The 17,079-nt window shown below is 44.7% G+C and overlaps 2 protein-coding genes across 5 annotated transcripts in view; one reads left to right on the top strand and one right to left on the bottom strand.

The window, feature by feature from the left end:
* Nucleotides 1-1,980, bottom strand: part of DBH (dopamine beta-hydroxylase) — a 35,165-nt gene extending 33,185 nt beyond the window's left edge. Inside the window, exon 1 of one of the 2 annotated variants that reach the window (XM_080989838.1) lies at nt 1,964-1,980. The gene's annotated coding sequence lies outside the window, so the exon portion shown is untranslated. Of the gene's footprint in view, nt 1-1,041; nt 1,352-1,963 lie in introns of those variants that run through there. The other variant, XM_080989837.1, reaches the window with a different exon arrangement.
* A 1,144-nt stretch (nt 1,981-3,124) lies between these two features.
* FAM163B (family with sequence similarity 163 member B) overlaps nt 3,125-17,079 on the top strand; it is a 47,881-nt gene continuing 33,926 nt past the window's right edge. For 2 of the 3 annotated variants that reach the window (XM_080990000.1, XM_080989998.1), the window contains exon 1: nt 3,354-3,664. The gene's annotated coding sequence lies outside the window, so the exon portion shown is untranslated. The other variant, XM_080989999.1, reaches the window with a different exon arrangement.

Here is a 17,079-nt window from a genome sequence, read left to right as displayed (position 1 = left end):
TTTTCTGCAAACTGCTTTGAGATAATGGTGATGATAGTTTTGATTAAGCAGTATGGAACAAATGGTATTAGGGAAATTCTGCATACCATAATGTATATATTGGGCAGAATTGCACGGGGGGGAAATGCAGATGCATTTTCATGTGAATGTTTGTAGTTAATTGCAAACTGGTCTTCTGGGCATCTGGTTGGCCACAGTGAGAACAGGATGCTGGAGAAGATGGGCTACTGGCCTGATCTAGCTCCAAGGCTTTTCTTATAGACATCTGTTGTGATAGCAGAATCTCTAAGCCCAGGGGCTTAGGGGGTACTTTCTAAGGATACCTCTCAATACCAGTTGATGGGGAACAACAACTAGAAAGTGCTGTTGTGCTCAGGTCCTGCTTGTGGGCTTTCCACAAGTCTGCAAGGCTCTTCTCAAGTCCTTATGTAAGATTGGAAAAATGGGAAAGAGAGAATCTGGAATTGGTAAAAGTGATTCATCCAGAGTCTTCAGAGGTTGGCTGCAAATTCATTTTTTTAAAAATAAAATACTGCAAGATGGTATAGAGCATATAAAGTTACAATAAGATAAATAAAAACATCAATAAAAACTGGTTGGGATAAAGAAATCCACATGGCAAAGGCCTGTTTTTTTAGGAATCTCAAAGAAGGCTGGAAGGAATCCTGCTGAACTGGCAGAGAGTTCCACAGGACAGGGCCTGCTGTACTGAAGGTTTGCTACCCAACAGAAGCAGACTGAACCGTAGTGATGCAGAGAACCACCAGAATTGCCTTGTCATTATGAGAATGTGAATAGATGCTAGGAGAGGATCTATTTATTAGATATTACCCTTCCTTCCTCACATTTGTGAGCTTAACAGAGTGCCATCCCTTTGCAGTTTAAAGGGAAGCTTAGATAGGCTAGTTTTAGCCCTTTAGTTTAAGTAATCCAGGATTCTTTAAGGCAGACTAGACTTTCCTAGTATTTCCTTCTTTTCTTGCACTTAAAATAACAATCACACAAACAGCTTTGTAAAAGATAAAAATAACATTTACTCACTTAGAATACTTGTTGAAGAGTAACAGATCTATAGCAGCTTTATTCAGGCAGGCTTAAAATGATCATTGTTACAAAGACATACTTAAGTCTAGCTTAAAGATGGAGTCTGAGCTTGGAGCTCAGACTGCAGATGTTCTCATATTGCTTACACGGTGGAGAGAGGAAGATGAAGAGAGAGAGAACATACCCAGACAGGCAGGAGACTATATAGCTACGCCCTCCCCCCTGTCAGGATACAGTGGGAGAATCTCTCACAAAGTTCTCTCTAGCAAGTTTACAGGAAAACTCGGTGTGCTTGAGCTCCTATCGTGTGCCTATCTAGCAAAACATGAATTGTTGGTTTGACACACCCAAATAAATATCCCACACTCAGAGGATCTCAGCAATCAAGGTGGAGCATAGGAAACCAAGGAGCCCTTAAGACTTATTAGTTGGTTGGAGGGTTATAACATGGGAATCTGCCTCATATTGAACCAGGCTCAGTGTTGTCTGCACTGACTGGCAATGGCACTTCAGGGTTTCAGGCAAGGGACCTTCAGGGTGCAAGGCCAACCCGCCATTGTTATGCAACAACCTTCTCTCTCTCTCTCTCTCTCTCTCTCTCTGTCTCTCTCTCTCTCTCTCTCTGAAACACACACACACACACACACACACACACACACACGTATTAAAACCACAGCCAACAGCCTAGGACTTTTATTATATCAATAAATAAAACCAACTGGTGTTACTGGCAAAGCCCTGAGAAAAGAGACGCTTTTCTTTTTTGCAAACACTGAAATGGGGATCAATGCTCATTCTCTCTCTCTCTCTCTCTCACACACACACACATACACACTCACAAGACATTTTGCTGCCTGAGGCGAAGGACAATATGGCACTCTCCCCCAAAGCCCATACAGGACTTGTATCTGAATCTTACTCCAATACTGATGAAATGACTGCATCTTCCACTGTACTGAAGGGCAGCAAGCCAGCATAAGGCGTACAGGGCAGGGCACATGGTACTCACAGCTCTGTTCACTCCCTGCCCCCACCTCTGCGCCCTGAGGCAGCTGCCTCACTCTACCTCATCATAGGCCCACTCCTGCACACACTCATATGCATAAGCTGTACATACAGGAGGGGGAGTGATGCAAGAGGACACCTCATTCTCTCAGACACTGTCTACTCCCTTTCAAGCAGAGCTTCACCCCATAAAGACCAGAAACTTAGGAGGGTGGTTCATTCTTAAATGAAAGCTGAGGCTCTCAGGAAGCAGGAATGCCCACTGGTCTCTTCCCCACAAGTTCAGAATATTATGCATAGCATGGAGAAAGTTTTTTTTTGTTCTCCCTCTCTCCTAAAAGTAGAACTCGAGGCCATTCAACGATGCTGAATGTTGGATGATTCAGGACAGACAAAAGAAATGACTTATTTGTGCAATGCATAGCTAACTTATGGCATTCACTCCCACAGGAGGCAGAGGTGACCACGAACTCAGGTGGCTTTAAAAGAGGATTGGACGAATTCATGGAGGGGGAGAAGGTTATCAATGAATACTAGCCATGATGGCTGTGCTCTGCCTCCATAGTTGGAAAGAGCAATACTTCTGAATACCAGTTGCTGGAAGCCACAGGAGGGGAGAGGGCTGCTCTTGAAATTCTGCAAGCAGGTGGAGACCTTTTTATTTGGACATGCCTTTGGGAATTGAATGCTTTTAAAGGAAAGGGCATCTAATTGTTTTGGGCTTGTTTTTCACACTTAAAAAAATCATAGTTCACTTGTTTTTTAACAGTTATATTTTCTTTGTTTTTAGCTTTTTCATTATATTTGCGTTGTTTTAATTTGTGTAAGCTTCCTTGAATCTCAGTTTGGGGGAAAGGCAGGAATAACAACAGCAGCAGCAGCAGCAGCAGCTGCGCCAGCTGCTTTTAGGACAGCCATCCAAACAACCCTAGAAAGGCGCCCTCCTGCTGGTGCGCAGGTCCTGTCCCCTCTCCAGCAGCAGAGCATTTCCAGAGCGATTCTCAGCGCGTGTCCTATAGCTGCTGCTCTGAGCTGAGTGGCGCGCTCACTCTTCGGGACCAGCGCGCGCGCTCTCGCTCGCCTGCCAGCGCCTGCCCAGCCGCTGCAGCGCGTCCCTGCACCAGCCGCGTCGGGCAAGCGCGCAGCCGGCTGCTGCTGCTGCCTTCTCGCCGTCTCCTCCTCCTCCTCCTCCTGCTGTGCGCCCCTGCGGAGCCCAGGCGCCCCAGCGGAGCCCGGGCGCCTCGGAACTGTGCCTTTCCCTCCCGCCGCCCTGAACTTTGGAAAGCCCGCTGCAGAGGGTAAGAGAGAGGGGCCCGTCATCCATCATGGCTCAGGTGTGATGGACTAGTGGAGCTCCTGGCTGGGCAACCGAGCTCAGCTGCGTCCGAAGCAGACTTAATACTATTATTTTAAAAAGGAAGCTCGCAACCGCCTTGTCTTGGAAGGATCGTATATCTCTACATTCTCTCCCCACCCCCCACCCCAGTTATCTTAGCGCTGATGCCCCGCAGGTAGAAGGCTTTGGAAGAGATGGTGCTCACCTGAAGGAACGAAAAGTGGGGGGGAAGAGATATATGTATATGAGGGGCTCTAAATACAATTCCAGTGTTTAAAGGTAAGATTTGTTTGTTTATTTGCAGGAGGTGGCTGGGAAAACGGTTTTCATTTTTTTTATTTCCTATGGTCATTTCTCTGTTTAAGATCCCCCTCTTTTGCCCCTTCCCATTTCTGCTGAATGTAATTTTGGGGATCTGGAGGAGGGGACTTTCCCCCTCCCTTGCTTATTCTGGTCTTGCTTTTGAAGGGACTGAAATATGAGTGAGAAAATGGATGCTCTCTAGAAGTGGGGGTGGTCTCTGCTCAGGTGTTGTTGCCACAATACATGCCCAAGATATACCCAAACCCACACGGTTTAAAAAGGGAAAGGTATTGGATGGGTGGTGGCGGTTTGAGAAGTTGGAGAGCTAGAACCCTAACAGTTGGCGAAATGCTGCCTATTATCATTGGAAAGGAATCTTGTGTTCATTGTATTTATTTATATTTGAAAACCAGTCTAGAGAAAATTCATGGATCTGACCAAGATTCAGCAAAGGACTAGGAGGAAGCTCACAAGCAAGGCATGAAAGTGACAGCCTTTTAGAGTTTGTTCCCAGCACCCAGTACTGCAAGGTACACTATCCCTGATTTTGGAGGTCCTATTGGCTGTTGTGGCCATGACACAAAGCCATGTTTCTCTCTAGTGTGCCTTCTCTTTATTTAGAGTGTGTGTTGCGGGGGGGGGGGAGCATCTGTGGCTCTTCAGGTGTTACCAACATCCCAGCCCTTATCATCCCTGGCCATTGGTCAGGCTGACTGGGACTGAAGGGAGCTGGGAGTCCAGTGACACCTAGAGAGGAAAAGGTTTCCCTAGCCCTGATTTAGAGCTTAGAATCACAGAGTTGGAAGGGACCTTGAGGATCATCTAGTCCACCCCCCTGCAATGCAGGAATAATCAGCTGTCCCATACAGGGATGGAACCTGCAACCTTGGTGTTATCAGCACCATGCTGTAACTAGCTGAGCTATCCCATCAAAAACATAAAATGGTCACCTAGGATCATATTGAGGATGCCTGCTAGAACTTCCAGTAGCTCCACACAATCTTGTAGAGTGCAGAACCTCCCCCCTCTTCCCACAGCAACAGGAGAGATGTGCAGCACCCACTAAAGACCCTCCCCAACATTTACCAAAAAAAAAGAAATGTGAGGCCCACATGCCCTCCAAAAGGTGATATTAAACCTTGCAGCAACAAACTGCTGCTTTCTAGGACCACTCTCCAACAGATAACTTCCCCTGTGTGGTGATTTCCATGCCATCCTACCTGCGTGGTTCCATATAGCAGGAGGGTCATTGCATGTTTCAAATGCTAGATCTTTACAGGAAAGGAAGTGAAATGTTTTTGGTAACATTATGACTAAGACAGCAACTAAAGCAGCTGGAGAGACTGTCTCCAGAATTCTTGGGGAGGAGCTGTGTATGCCAGTGGGTAGAGCAGCATCTGCTTTGCATGCAGGTTCAGTCCCTAATGGCATCTCCAGGTAGGGCTGGGAAGGACTCTGGACTTAAACCTTGGAGAGCTGCTGCCGGTCAGTGTCAGCAATACTGGAGTAGCTGAACCTATGTTTCTGTTTAATTATACCAGTTCATAAGATCCACGAGGACTGGAATATTACTTGATTTCTAGCAGAAGGCTCATAGCTCAGTGTCAGATCACATGTCTCGCAGGCAGAAGGCCCCAGTTTCAACCCCAGGGATCTTCGCATAGGGCTGGGAAAGACCCCCTGTCTGAAACCCTGAGGAAGCACTGCCAGTCAACGCATAGACAAACAATCTTGAGTTGCATGCACCAGTCATTCAATTGGGCATAAGGCAACTTCCTACATTTCTGTCCAGTGAAATGTATCAGCAGTAAAGATGAAAAGGAAGCCTTACCTTCTCCCACAATGCACAACTAGCTTCTGGAACTTACTGCCACTAGACTGCTGGCTTGATTGTTTTAAAAGTGGATTTGACAAATCCATCAAGGGTGAACTCTCTTGATAGCTGCTAGCTACAGGAACTCCATGGAATTGCCATGTTACAAGGAAGTGTTTGGGGAGTAGGGGCTGGAATCTTGCCACTGTGTGGTGCTTGTGAGCTTTCCAGAGGCATTGAGCCAACCACGCCTGCAAACCATGGTCTGATCCAGCAGGGCTTCAGTTACATTAGCTTCTGATACACATAGATATTTCTTAAAAGGTAAGTTGCAGTAAAGCAAGTTTACAGTGAATACTTTCAGAGGAGATCACCAGGCTGAACTTTTCTACCTGTGCGATTGTTACAGAACTGTCAAATTCAGTTTGCATTAAGCTCTGTTCTTGTTGAGAGTCTCTCCACTGAGAGTCAGGCTAATAATTGAGTGAGTCTTCTAGTGAAAGCTTTTGCAGGGGTTGGACAATGCTATGTAACTTCTTCTAGACTGTTTAATTACTCCTTGATTGTAACAAAACACCCAAGTAGTTTACAAGAAATATTAGAATTATCTATAAAAACAGTTAAAACAAATATTTAAAAACATGTAGAAAAAGTAAAAAAGTAAAAACAGCAGTAAACTAAAAATAGATTAAAACATGTCAACAGAAATGTTTCTGGATAGGCATGCATAAACAAAAATGTTTTAAACGGACACCAAAAATAATACAGCGAACATGCCTGGCAAACATCAGTAGTCAGTGCCACCAAACTAAAAGAATAATTTCTTACAAGTGTGGAATAAGTATTATGTGACACCTGTAACACTGCCAGTTCCGCAGATCGAAGTGGTCAAGTGGTCAAGAGAGTCAGTGTGGTGTAGTGGTTAAGAGCGATAGTCACGTAATCTGGGGAACCAGGTTCGCGTCTCCGCTCCTCCACATGCAGCTGCTGGGTGACCTTGGGCCAGTCACACTTCTCTGAAGTCTCTCAGCCCCACTCACCTCACAGAGTGTTTGTTGTGGGGGAGGAAGGGAAAGGAGAATGTTAGCCGCTTTGAGACTCCTTAAAGGGAGTGAAAGGCGGGATATCAAATCCAAACTCCTCTTCTTCTTCTTCTTCTTCTTCTTCTTCAAGTTGGAGCATGTGGGGTAAGGTAAATTGGTCCCAAGTTGCTACAGGCTTTATATACCTGTGGGAACACCTTGCACTTGACCTGGCAGATCAGCAACCAATGTACATCTCTGAGTGTTTGGACTCCTCTGCTGCTGTGAAGAAACATTCGTCCTGATCTGGCTGGCTCTCCTATAGTTGCCTCTTTTATCCCCAATCTGGCAGTGATGTCTCTTTGGAGCGTGAAGTCCAGGATCCCTAGGTTAGATTAATGTAAGGAGCTGTGCATGGGGATGCCTCTGAAAACAGTTTGGAAACCTCAGCTGGTGCAGAATTCAGCAGCCAGGTCGCTCCCTGGAGTGAGTTGGTTTGAGAACATAACACCAATCTTAGCTCAACTGGACTGGTGGCCAGTCAAAGGGCTTAATCCAAAGTGCTGGTTTTGACCTATAAAGCCTTAATGGCTCAAGACCACAGTATCTCAAGGACTGCCTCTCCCCATATGAATCATCCCAGGCCCTGCAATCATCACCTGAGGCCCTTTTGGCGTGCCCCAACATGGAAACGGGCCTTTTCTGTGGTGGCTCCCCATTTGTGCAATGCTCACCCCAGGAAGGCTCATTTGGTGCTTTCGCTATATATCTTTAGGTGCCTGACCAAAACTTTCCTCTTCTCTATGGCATCTTAAAAGAGTACCGGGTGGGTGGGTGGGTGGGTAATGTTTTAGTTTGTGACTATGCTATGTATTTTTTGCATTTTGATATTGTAAACTGCCTTGTGATCTTTGGATGAAGGGCAGTATAGAAGTTTATTTAAAAAAACAACAACCCCGATGGGCACCCGTAGCCACCAAACTCTGACATAAAAAATGCTGCTCTCCTGCTTGGAAAGGTGCGGTCAAGATGATACCTTGCAGCTCTGGGCATGGGGGCTAACCTTCATTTGGCCTGAGGTCTACATACACCCTTGGCCCACACCCAGTACTGCATACCAGGGGTGGGTATGGACACTCCGCAATCATACACATGCGCACACACATTCAGATGATGCATCCAAACACATGGGACATTGTGCAGATCAGCTGAAAAGCAGGATATCAACCCCTCCCTACGCATCAGATGACCTATCTGACAACTGGTAAAGGAGGGGAATTTTCACAACACCATTAGAGTGTTGAGCTGGGTGGAGATCCAGCCTGCTGTCTACTTTAATTGTTGTTTTTGATGCTATCAAAATCATTGGGGCCATAAAAAAATTAAAATTACTTGATTTACCTGATCCAGTCCCTGAGCTGGGGTTTGGCCATTGTGGAGAGTGATGGGTGGAGCCCAGAAGAATTTGGAGCCAATGCCTTTGATCCTGGTAACCTGATGGTAATCAACTTGGCCAGTACCATCCCTGACTGGCCAGCAGTTCGTGAGGTAACCCTGATTAGTCAGTTGAAGAGCACATCCTGACTGATAAAGTACAGAAGGGCCCCTGGTATATTGGTAGGGACGGGATTCTGGGAACTGTGATAGAGTCTCCATTGGGGTATCCATTTTTCATACTTGGGTGATGATTTCAGAATGAGAATTTTCTAGAAAATATACAACCAACTTGCTTGGCACTTGTGTGTACAGTTTAACCTATGCCACACACACACACAGGCTTCCAAGTTTGGGACAGAGCTCTCAAAACTGGGAGCGAGCCATCAAGAGGTCCAGAAAGTTTGTTGGAAGGTGTCTGGTTGCAAATGGTGGTGACAGATGGGAAACTGCTCTGTAGCCTTAAACTGGTTTTTATCTGTAGTTTCTTTTTAGGGGGAAATGTAGTTCTTGTGGGGGTAGAGGTTGAAGCTAGGGATCTGAAGCAGAGAATTCTTAGCACCCACAAACTACAATTCCCAGGATTCTTTGGGGTGGGCAGCCTCAAGGGTTAAAGGGACATAAAGCTGATAAAGATTTGTAGACACACACAGAAGCTTGTTGCAGGTCTTTATGCTCTGTGTGGTGCCCAAATCATAATTCTTTATTGGCATTCCACCAACTTTTGAAGATTCACCTGTTTACGCAGACATTCCTTTGATCTCTTGACCTGACTCCCATTTTGTTAATTGCTGTGTCATTTTAATAGGATTTTTTTATTGTGTACAATTTAATTTGAGAAATTTATATTTCAGTGCTTGCAAAACTGGTATTTATACTTTGCAAACTCTGTAGAAAATCTGTTTTGGCATTAAGTGGTATATACATTTTAAAACAATGACTGAGAAATCAAACTATCACAGTTCTGTCCCAAACCAAATTAAATGGTTCTCATCACTTAAGCATATTATGTCAAGTTTCCATACTCATATGTATTGTTTTGCGTCATGGGGGAAGGTATTAAAAGCCTCCCCCCCCCCAACCTGGTTATAGAGTAACACACACAGGTCTTCTTCTTGTCTTCTGAGAGTTCACACTTTTGTGGACGGGAATACTGGAGGAAATGCATTTTCCCCCAGCTGAAACTCACCAGAACTCAATTCTGGCACCTCTCAGGGGCGTGCCATTACCATTCGAAGAGAACCAGGCAGGTGTTTCACAGTGAGTTCCAGCACCACTTTTTCTAGAAAAATAGCACTGAGTGGAGGTTTTGAGTTACTGACTAATTTGCACAACACCTGTTCTGATCTTTGATCAATGGGACTGTAGAATAAGCACAGTCCTTGCAATGCTTCTGAGAACAGGAGGAAGGCAGAATGGTATTTCAAACAGAGGGTATTGGGGAAAGTGTCTCCAACATGGTCTCTATTGAGTCTCCTTGGTAGACATGACTCGACCTGAGAGCTTTTACAAGTGTCAGCCAAGAATGCACGACCTGCTCTGGCCTATAGCTGTTAAGGGGAGGAGCAAGAGTGGATGACTCCTCTGTTAGGGCAAAGCAAGTCAGCTGCCTCAAGTGAGAGATGTTGGCAACCTATCCCCCCACCCCACCCCACGCTATTCTCCCAAGACCTCTAAGCCAGCCTGCTGCCCCTTCCCTCCCCTCCCCTAGATGTGGCCCCATTGTAAGCACTGAAGTATGATTTAGTTGTTGGTCTAGCTGTGTTCTTTGTACAGAATGAGAGAGGAGGCCACTGTCCCATTCTTTGCCTCAGCTGGCAAAATGGCATGGCCTGGCCCTGGCAATTGTGGGCACCATGTTGCCAACCCATGGATAGACAGCAACTAGTGGCTTGGCTGCAATTTATTGTTATCATTTTTATTTATTCTATTTCTGTATTTTTCTCCAAGGTGCTGCAGGTGGTTGTCCCCCAGGTTCAAATTCTCTGCTCAGCTATGAAGCTTGCTGGGTGACCGTGGGTCAGTCAAATACTAACTACCTCATAGAGTTCTGGGGATTAATTCTTGAGAGGGGGGAGAACTGTGTATGCTACATTGAGCTTCTTGGAGAATAAGGTGGGATATAAATGCAATAAATTAACAAATCAAAAATATGCACTTATACACACAGTTTGCTTTAGCATATGCATTTTGGGACACATTACTTGGCTCTTTTCTGCAGCCAGAACTCACAGGAACTCAGTTCCGGAACCTCTCAGTTGGGCACCATTGCCATTCTAAGAGAACAAGGGAAGTGTTCATGGTGAGTTCCATCACCTCTTCTTTTGTAGAAAAATACCACTGCAAGATGGGGCGGAGAGTGGATTTTTAAGGAAGGCTGCGTTTCAATTTGCATGTTGTTTTGAAAAGTACAAATCAAGTATGTTTGCCTTCAAACTGAATGCAATTTTCTCCCTCCAACCCACCCTGTCCCCAGAGGTGCTATGAATTACACCTGTTGGTTGGGTGGAAATGATAATTTGCAACAATTCAGAGTCCTCAGAGTGTGTGGGATTAGCATGAATGCATGACACGCCCTTACGCTTGCTGGAGTGGTCCAGTAGATAATTGCATTTCCCCTCAGTCGCTAGCAATGGGGTGACTGCATACGCTTTGTAAAGACAGGTGCTTTCAGATGGTGCTTAAGTGGCTCCAGAGTTAACCACAATCGCTCAAAAAGGAACCACTTTGGTGTTTTTAGTTATCTCTCTCGAACCGAGCTGAGAGTGAGTTTGACCCGGGATGTTAATTGCTGAAATAAATTAAGGCCATGCAGCTGTAATTAAAGCTTTAGCATTCCCACATGCTGGGCCTCTGAAGTAGATTCGTTAATGGGAGTGAGGAACTAGAAACAGGTCGGTGTGATCCTTTAAGTGAGGGGAGCAATTACGGGATTTCTGACACTGATTCATTATTTCATGGCTGGTTGTTTCAGACTCCAGAAATATAATTAATTTGATGCAGAAGCAAGGTGAAAGAGCAATACTGCATTTGTCTGTGTTTCCAACACACTAACCTTAGTTTATCATGGCTCAGTACATATTGCGGTAAATACTGTTTATGCAATTGGTTTGTCTGAATAAATGCTAGGATGAAATAGATTTCGAAATTCTTGCAACTTGTTAAACAGGGCTTGATTTGGAGGCCTTCTGCTCCTGAACTGAAGCTTGTGAATAGTTTACTCCACTGTGTTAGAGAGGGCAGCCCCCCTTTTAAGCACATTTCACCCTTATTCCTGAAAATGTTTACTTTTATAATGTTGAAGGGTGAGCTTTGTCTACCTTCAGAGACAGAGAAATACCTTTTGGGTATTTTTTGCATAAGTCTGCTTCTTGACTGGACAGAGGTGAGTCAGGCCAGGGGCTCATTAGGGATGCAGGAAGTCTCCTTTGCAGGCAGATTGCACTCCTAAGTCTCTGCGCTGGGAGTAACTGAAGGATCCAGCATACCTAATGCAGAGACCGAGTACAATTAACCTATCCCAAGTAGAGCCTGGTTGGAAGGGGTGACAACTGGGCCAGTTACTCAGGCAGAGATACAGTGGGCAACTCCTCCTTCCAAATCAGGACCTGGTAAGTTACACTCTCATGGTAGGGAGACTGATTAGGAAACTGCAAGGCTGGAACAGAACAGAGAAATGGTAGTACTGATGGCTACAGTGCTAATGAGCTACTGGCACATGGCGAAGTCTCAGAGGCTGTTGCAGTTTGTTGTGGTTTGGGCAGTCAGTCTAGGTGATGCTCTGAATTCCTTCCAGTTCTTGGGGTCCTGTACCAAGTGAGGGTTAGAATTAAAGACAGCAGATTACTGAACTGGTCAGAAAGGTTTCTTTGCAAGACAGTGACTTTACCTGGCCTCAAGAGTTCTCATCAGCATCCCAAAAGAATGAGTTAGGTTGCAACTAGGTGATTTATGCCCTCCAGGAGAACAATAGCCAAAATGATTTGTGAGAGCTAAGCTGGAGACACAGAGACCTACTTGCTCTGTGCTGGATCCAAAGCTGCGACTAATGGAGAAGCAAGATCTGTCAGAGTGTTAATCCTGCGAGGCCTTCCATTGTATGCCCAGGTTGTATATATGTGTAAATAAAACCATATCTCATAATGGCACCACAGCCTCTTTTGACCTTCATTCCAAGAGAATCGAACCCTCAGTAAGTGCCTGGAACCCCTGGAGTCCCACTGCTCATAGATTGGAGTGGCAGTCTTGTCTCTTGTTGTTGTTGTTTTTATATTGATTGCCATTGTTTTATTGCTGGTCATAACTGTATCTTGTATGAATTTTATGAAAGTTATAAAAAAAATTACACAAAGCATGCATGAGAAAACATGGCATACAGTAACTGCAAATAGATACAAAATAGAGATTCTCCATATGATGGTTATTTGGACTAGCATTCCTCCATTTATTTCTAGGGATGTATTCCTTGGACTACTCCTTGACTATTTGATTCTGAGGCAGCTGGAAAACTGAACCTAAGAGCAGCCTTTTCCAAAAGTGAGAAAATCTAGAACCAGTGTGTTGTAGTGCTTTAAAGTGTTGGATTAGGAACCAGGAGATGAGGGTTCAACTCCCCATTCAGTCACGAAGCTCACTGGGTGACCTTGGGGCAGTCACTGCCTCTCAGACTAAACTACCTCACAGGGTTATTTTGTGAATAAATTAAAAGCCATGCTCAGAAGGGCTATGTGTGAGCATGTGGGAAGTTTTGTCTTATTTTCACATTACTGTAAGTCCTTAGAATGACTTCCTCCTCTGTAGCCCCAGAAAAGAATGATCAAATAGTGAGAGCATAGAATCATAGAGCTGTAAAGTTGGAAGGGACCCAGAGGGCCATTTAGTTCAAGCCCCTGCAATAAAGAATCTTAACTAAAGCATCCATGACGGCCATTCAACTTCTGCTTAGAAACCTCCAGTGAAGGAGAGCCTGCCACTGTCAAACAGCTCTTACTATCAGAAACTTACTTCGTTCAGCCCACATGTTACCAGTTCTCCATGTTGGGATACTGCCAGGGAGATAAAGTCCATCATGGCCCCCAAGCCGGCTGCCGGACGATCCATCGATCTCCCATAGACACGCAGTATCAGCAATTAGCGACATGAGCTCCAGAACATTCTAGAGCTGATGCACACTCTTTATCAGCAGATAATGCACAGCAGAAGTCGCACTCAGGAGAGCATTATTTACAAGTTTTATTCAGCGTTGATCAGAACAAAGAAAAACATGACTGCCTGCGTCAGTGTCTCCAGACACACAGAGAGAAAAAACGAAAGCAACAGAAAACATAAACATCCTGTGAACAGGAAATACGCAGACTCTGTGACTCACAGCCTGCTCCCTTTTAAGGTGGAACGGAAATATCCTAACATCCTCCCCCTTTCCGTGTAACCTGTAGTACCTGTGGTTCAACCCAATTGCAACCTTTGTACATAAACCTTAAGTTGTTCTCTGTTAACAACCTTAGACAACAGATCAGCAGGAATTTCATTTCCTGGCATGTAGGACACCTGAATGAGTCCTTTCTGAATACACTCTCTTGCACGATGTAGCTTAATCTGCAAGTACTTGGTTCTTTGCTTGCAACTCTCTGAGTTCAGCAAAGCCAAACACGATCTATTGTCTTGATACACTTGTACAGGACATTTCACAGAAACTCTGATGTCCTTAAACAGTTGCATCAACCATTCACAACCCATGAGTGAAAATGACAGAGCATTGAGTTTTGCTTCACAGGAACTTAGGCTCACTGTCGTCTGCTTTATGCACAACCAGTCAAACAGGCAGTGGTTGTACATGTAGCATACTCCAGAAGTGCTTGTACCATCCGTGGTGTCACTTCCAAAACTTGCATCTGCAAAAATTTCAAGACCTCCAGTCTTCTGACTGGTGAACCTCAGCCTGTAGTGCATAGTCCCTTTCAGATAGCGGGCTATGCGCTTCAGAGCTTTCCAATCCTGAACTGTAGGATTGTTGGCATGTCTGCTAAGCAGGTTACAGCTTACAGCTATGTCAGGTCTTGAGCATCTAGCAATGAAATTCAACTTGCCTAGAATGCATCTGTACAGCATTGTGTCAGAAAATGCTTCAGCAGTACTATCTACCTGGTAACCTGTCACCATTGGTGTGTCTGCTGGGTTTGCATCAACCAAATTCAACCTGGTTAATACATCAGCAATTTTCTGTGTTTGGTGTACCAGAAAATTACCTGCTTGGTCCCTCTCCACCTGCAGAGAAAGATAGTTGGATACCTCACCAAGATCCTTCATGTCAAAGTGCTCCTTCAGCTGAGCTAGGGTGCTTTGGTACAAAGCCCGATTCTTCCAAAACATCAGAAGATCATCAACAAAACATAAACAATACAGTTTGTTTTGCCCCTCCTCCTTGACAAACACACACGGATCAGCTTTGCCCTGGTGAAAACCTAGAGAAAGCAATGTCTCAGTGAGCTTTGTGTTCCAACACCTGGCACTCTGCTTGAGACCATATAAGGATTTCCGCAGTTTACAGACCATTCCCTTCTGTATCTGCATCCCGTCAGGTGGAAGCATAAACAGCTCCTCCCCCAAAATCCCGTACAAAAAAGCTGTATTAATGTCATGATGGGAAACATGCAGTTTCTCCTCTGCAGCTATCTTGAGCATCAGCCGAATGCTCTCATATTTGACGGTGGGTGAGTAGGTCTCGTGGTAATCCTGTCCTGGTACCTGTGAAAAACCTCTGGCAACCAATCTGGCTTTGTGTCTGACAACCTTGCCATTCTGGTCTGTCTTGGCCTTGAAGACCCATTTGCTGCCAACCAGTCTCATTCCTGGGACTACCGGTACCAACTCCAAAGTTTGGTTCCTGTTCAAGGAATCAACTTCAGCCTTCATGGCATTAAGCCAAGGCTCAGCATCTTTAGAGGTTAACTCCTGAACCTCTTTGAAGCTTGAAGGTTCCCACACCTTCTCTGAGCTACTAAGAACAGCAGTTGCTGTCTTAGCAAACTCATCAGCAAATCTCTTTGGAGGTCTGCCCTTCGTCGCTCTTTCAGATCTGCGTACTAGACGCAAGTCTTCTGGACTCATCTCCTCCTTCTTAGGAGAAAAGTGACCAATGGTGAACAGTGGTTCTTCCAGTTCATTGTCAGACGCATCAGATGGTCTGACTGAGGCCTTTGTGCTCTTGTAGTCTGCTGTGTCATCACTGTCACTGACACCAGCATACCTAATGCAGAAATAGTACCTTGGGTTAAGAACTTTGCTTCAGGATGAGAACAGAAATCGTGCGGCGGCGGCAGGAGGCCCCATTAGCTAAAGTGGTACCTCAGGTTAAGAACAGTTTCAGGTTAAGAACAGACCTCCAGAACGAATTAAGTTCTTAACCCGAGGTACCACTGTATATCATAGAAGACTTTGTCAAAAGCCTTACTTAAATCAAGATACACTACATCCACAGTATTCCCCTGATCTACCAAACGTGTAACTCTATAAAAAAAAAAGAAATGAGATGGCACAATTTGTTTTTGAGAAAGCCATGCTGGGTCCTTGTAATCACAGCATCCTTTTCTAAGTGCTCACAAACTGACTGTTTAATTATGATACCAGAATCTCTCCTGGTATCGATGTCAAGCTCACAGGTTGGTAGTTACCTGAGTCTTCTCCCCCACCCCGCTCTTTTTGAGGATGAGGACAACACTGCCTGCCTCCAGTTTGTAGGTACCTCACCTGTTCTCCAAGAATTATCAAAGATTGTAGACAAAGGCACTGAGATTACATCCACAATTTCCTTTGGTAACCTTGCAGCTGATCAAGCCCTGGAGATCTGAATTCATTGAATTCAATGAAATTGTCCATGAGGCAATGGCGTAATATCAGAGTAGTTGAAATCTCCCATGACTGCTATATCTCTCCTTCTAGAAAGTTTGACAATCTGCTGTAGGAAGGCATCGTCCAATTCTTCAGTTCTGGCAACTCCACTTCTATCTCCACCCATGGAAAGTTTGCAAATATTCTCGAACCCCCTTGAAATCTCACCTGTGGAAGCACCTTTGCTGTCAATATCATTGGTTACTAGTTCCAGGTGTAACTCCAGGTGTGAGTTGTTCCTATGATACATGGCCATGGGACATTTTTCAGCTATGGGTTGGGGGTCTTTCACATTCAAATTAAATTGGGATAGACAGCAATGTTCTGATCATGTTTCATAAGCTGCTGGGAGTTGGTTGTGTTTAGAATTTCTCCCCCCCCCCCCCAAAATGCTGGCAATTTCCTCAAATGTGTTAATTTCCCCCCCATTCTACCACCTGCTTCTTTTAATTCTGGGGCTGCTGTGATCTATTTTTGGCTACTTGAATCCAAGCTGGCAACAATCTCTCTCTTTCTCTTTCTCTCTCCAGATGGAATCAAAACCTCTTGCTTGCTGGGAGTCCTTGTTTTTCTTTGAACAGTTGTTAAATTTAGGTGTTTTGATTTCAAGGTTCTCTCAAGTTCTCATTCTCAAAAGGTGTGAGGTGTTTTGGTTTTTTAAGCACATGATCTTCTTTTCTTTTAACAAGTACATTAAGGGTATATTTCTTCAAAATCGATGACTATTTGTTTGTCTTTTGAATTAAGCAAAGAACGGGGTGGGGAATAAATTTGGTTCACATCATCATAGAATCATAGAGTTGGAAGGGACATCAAGGGTCACACACGCAAACAATTCAGGAATCACAGATAAAGAATCTCTCACAGGTGACCAACCAAGCTCTGTTTCAAAACCTCCAGTGAAGGAGAGTCCACAACCTTGCGAGGGAGTCCATTGCACTGTCAAATAGCTCTTACAGTTAGAAAGTTTTTTCCTAATGTTTAATTTGAATTTCTTTTCTTGCAATTCAGATCCATTGGTTGGGATCCTACCCTCTGGAACAGCAGGACACAAGCTTGCTGCATCTTCCACGTGACAGTCCTTTAGATAAACGAAGATGGCTATCATATCGCATCTCAGTCTTCTCTTGTGCAGGCTAAACATACCGAACTCCAGGGCTTTTTTTCCTGCTGGAACTCATCAAAATTCAGGTGGGCACCATTGCCATTATAAGAGAACATGGGAGGTGTTCGTG

Source organism: Podarcis pityusensis (assembly GCF_964106645.2).
Source record: "Podarcis pityusensis genome assembly, chromosome: Z".
Lineage (NCBI taxonomy): Eukaryota > Metazoa > Chordata > Lepidosauria > Squamata > Lacertidae > Podarcis > Podarcis pityusensis.
The sequence above is the reverse complement of the archived record's forward strand: the minus strand, read 5'-3'. Positions and strand labels throughout refer to the sequence as shown.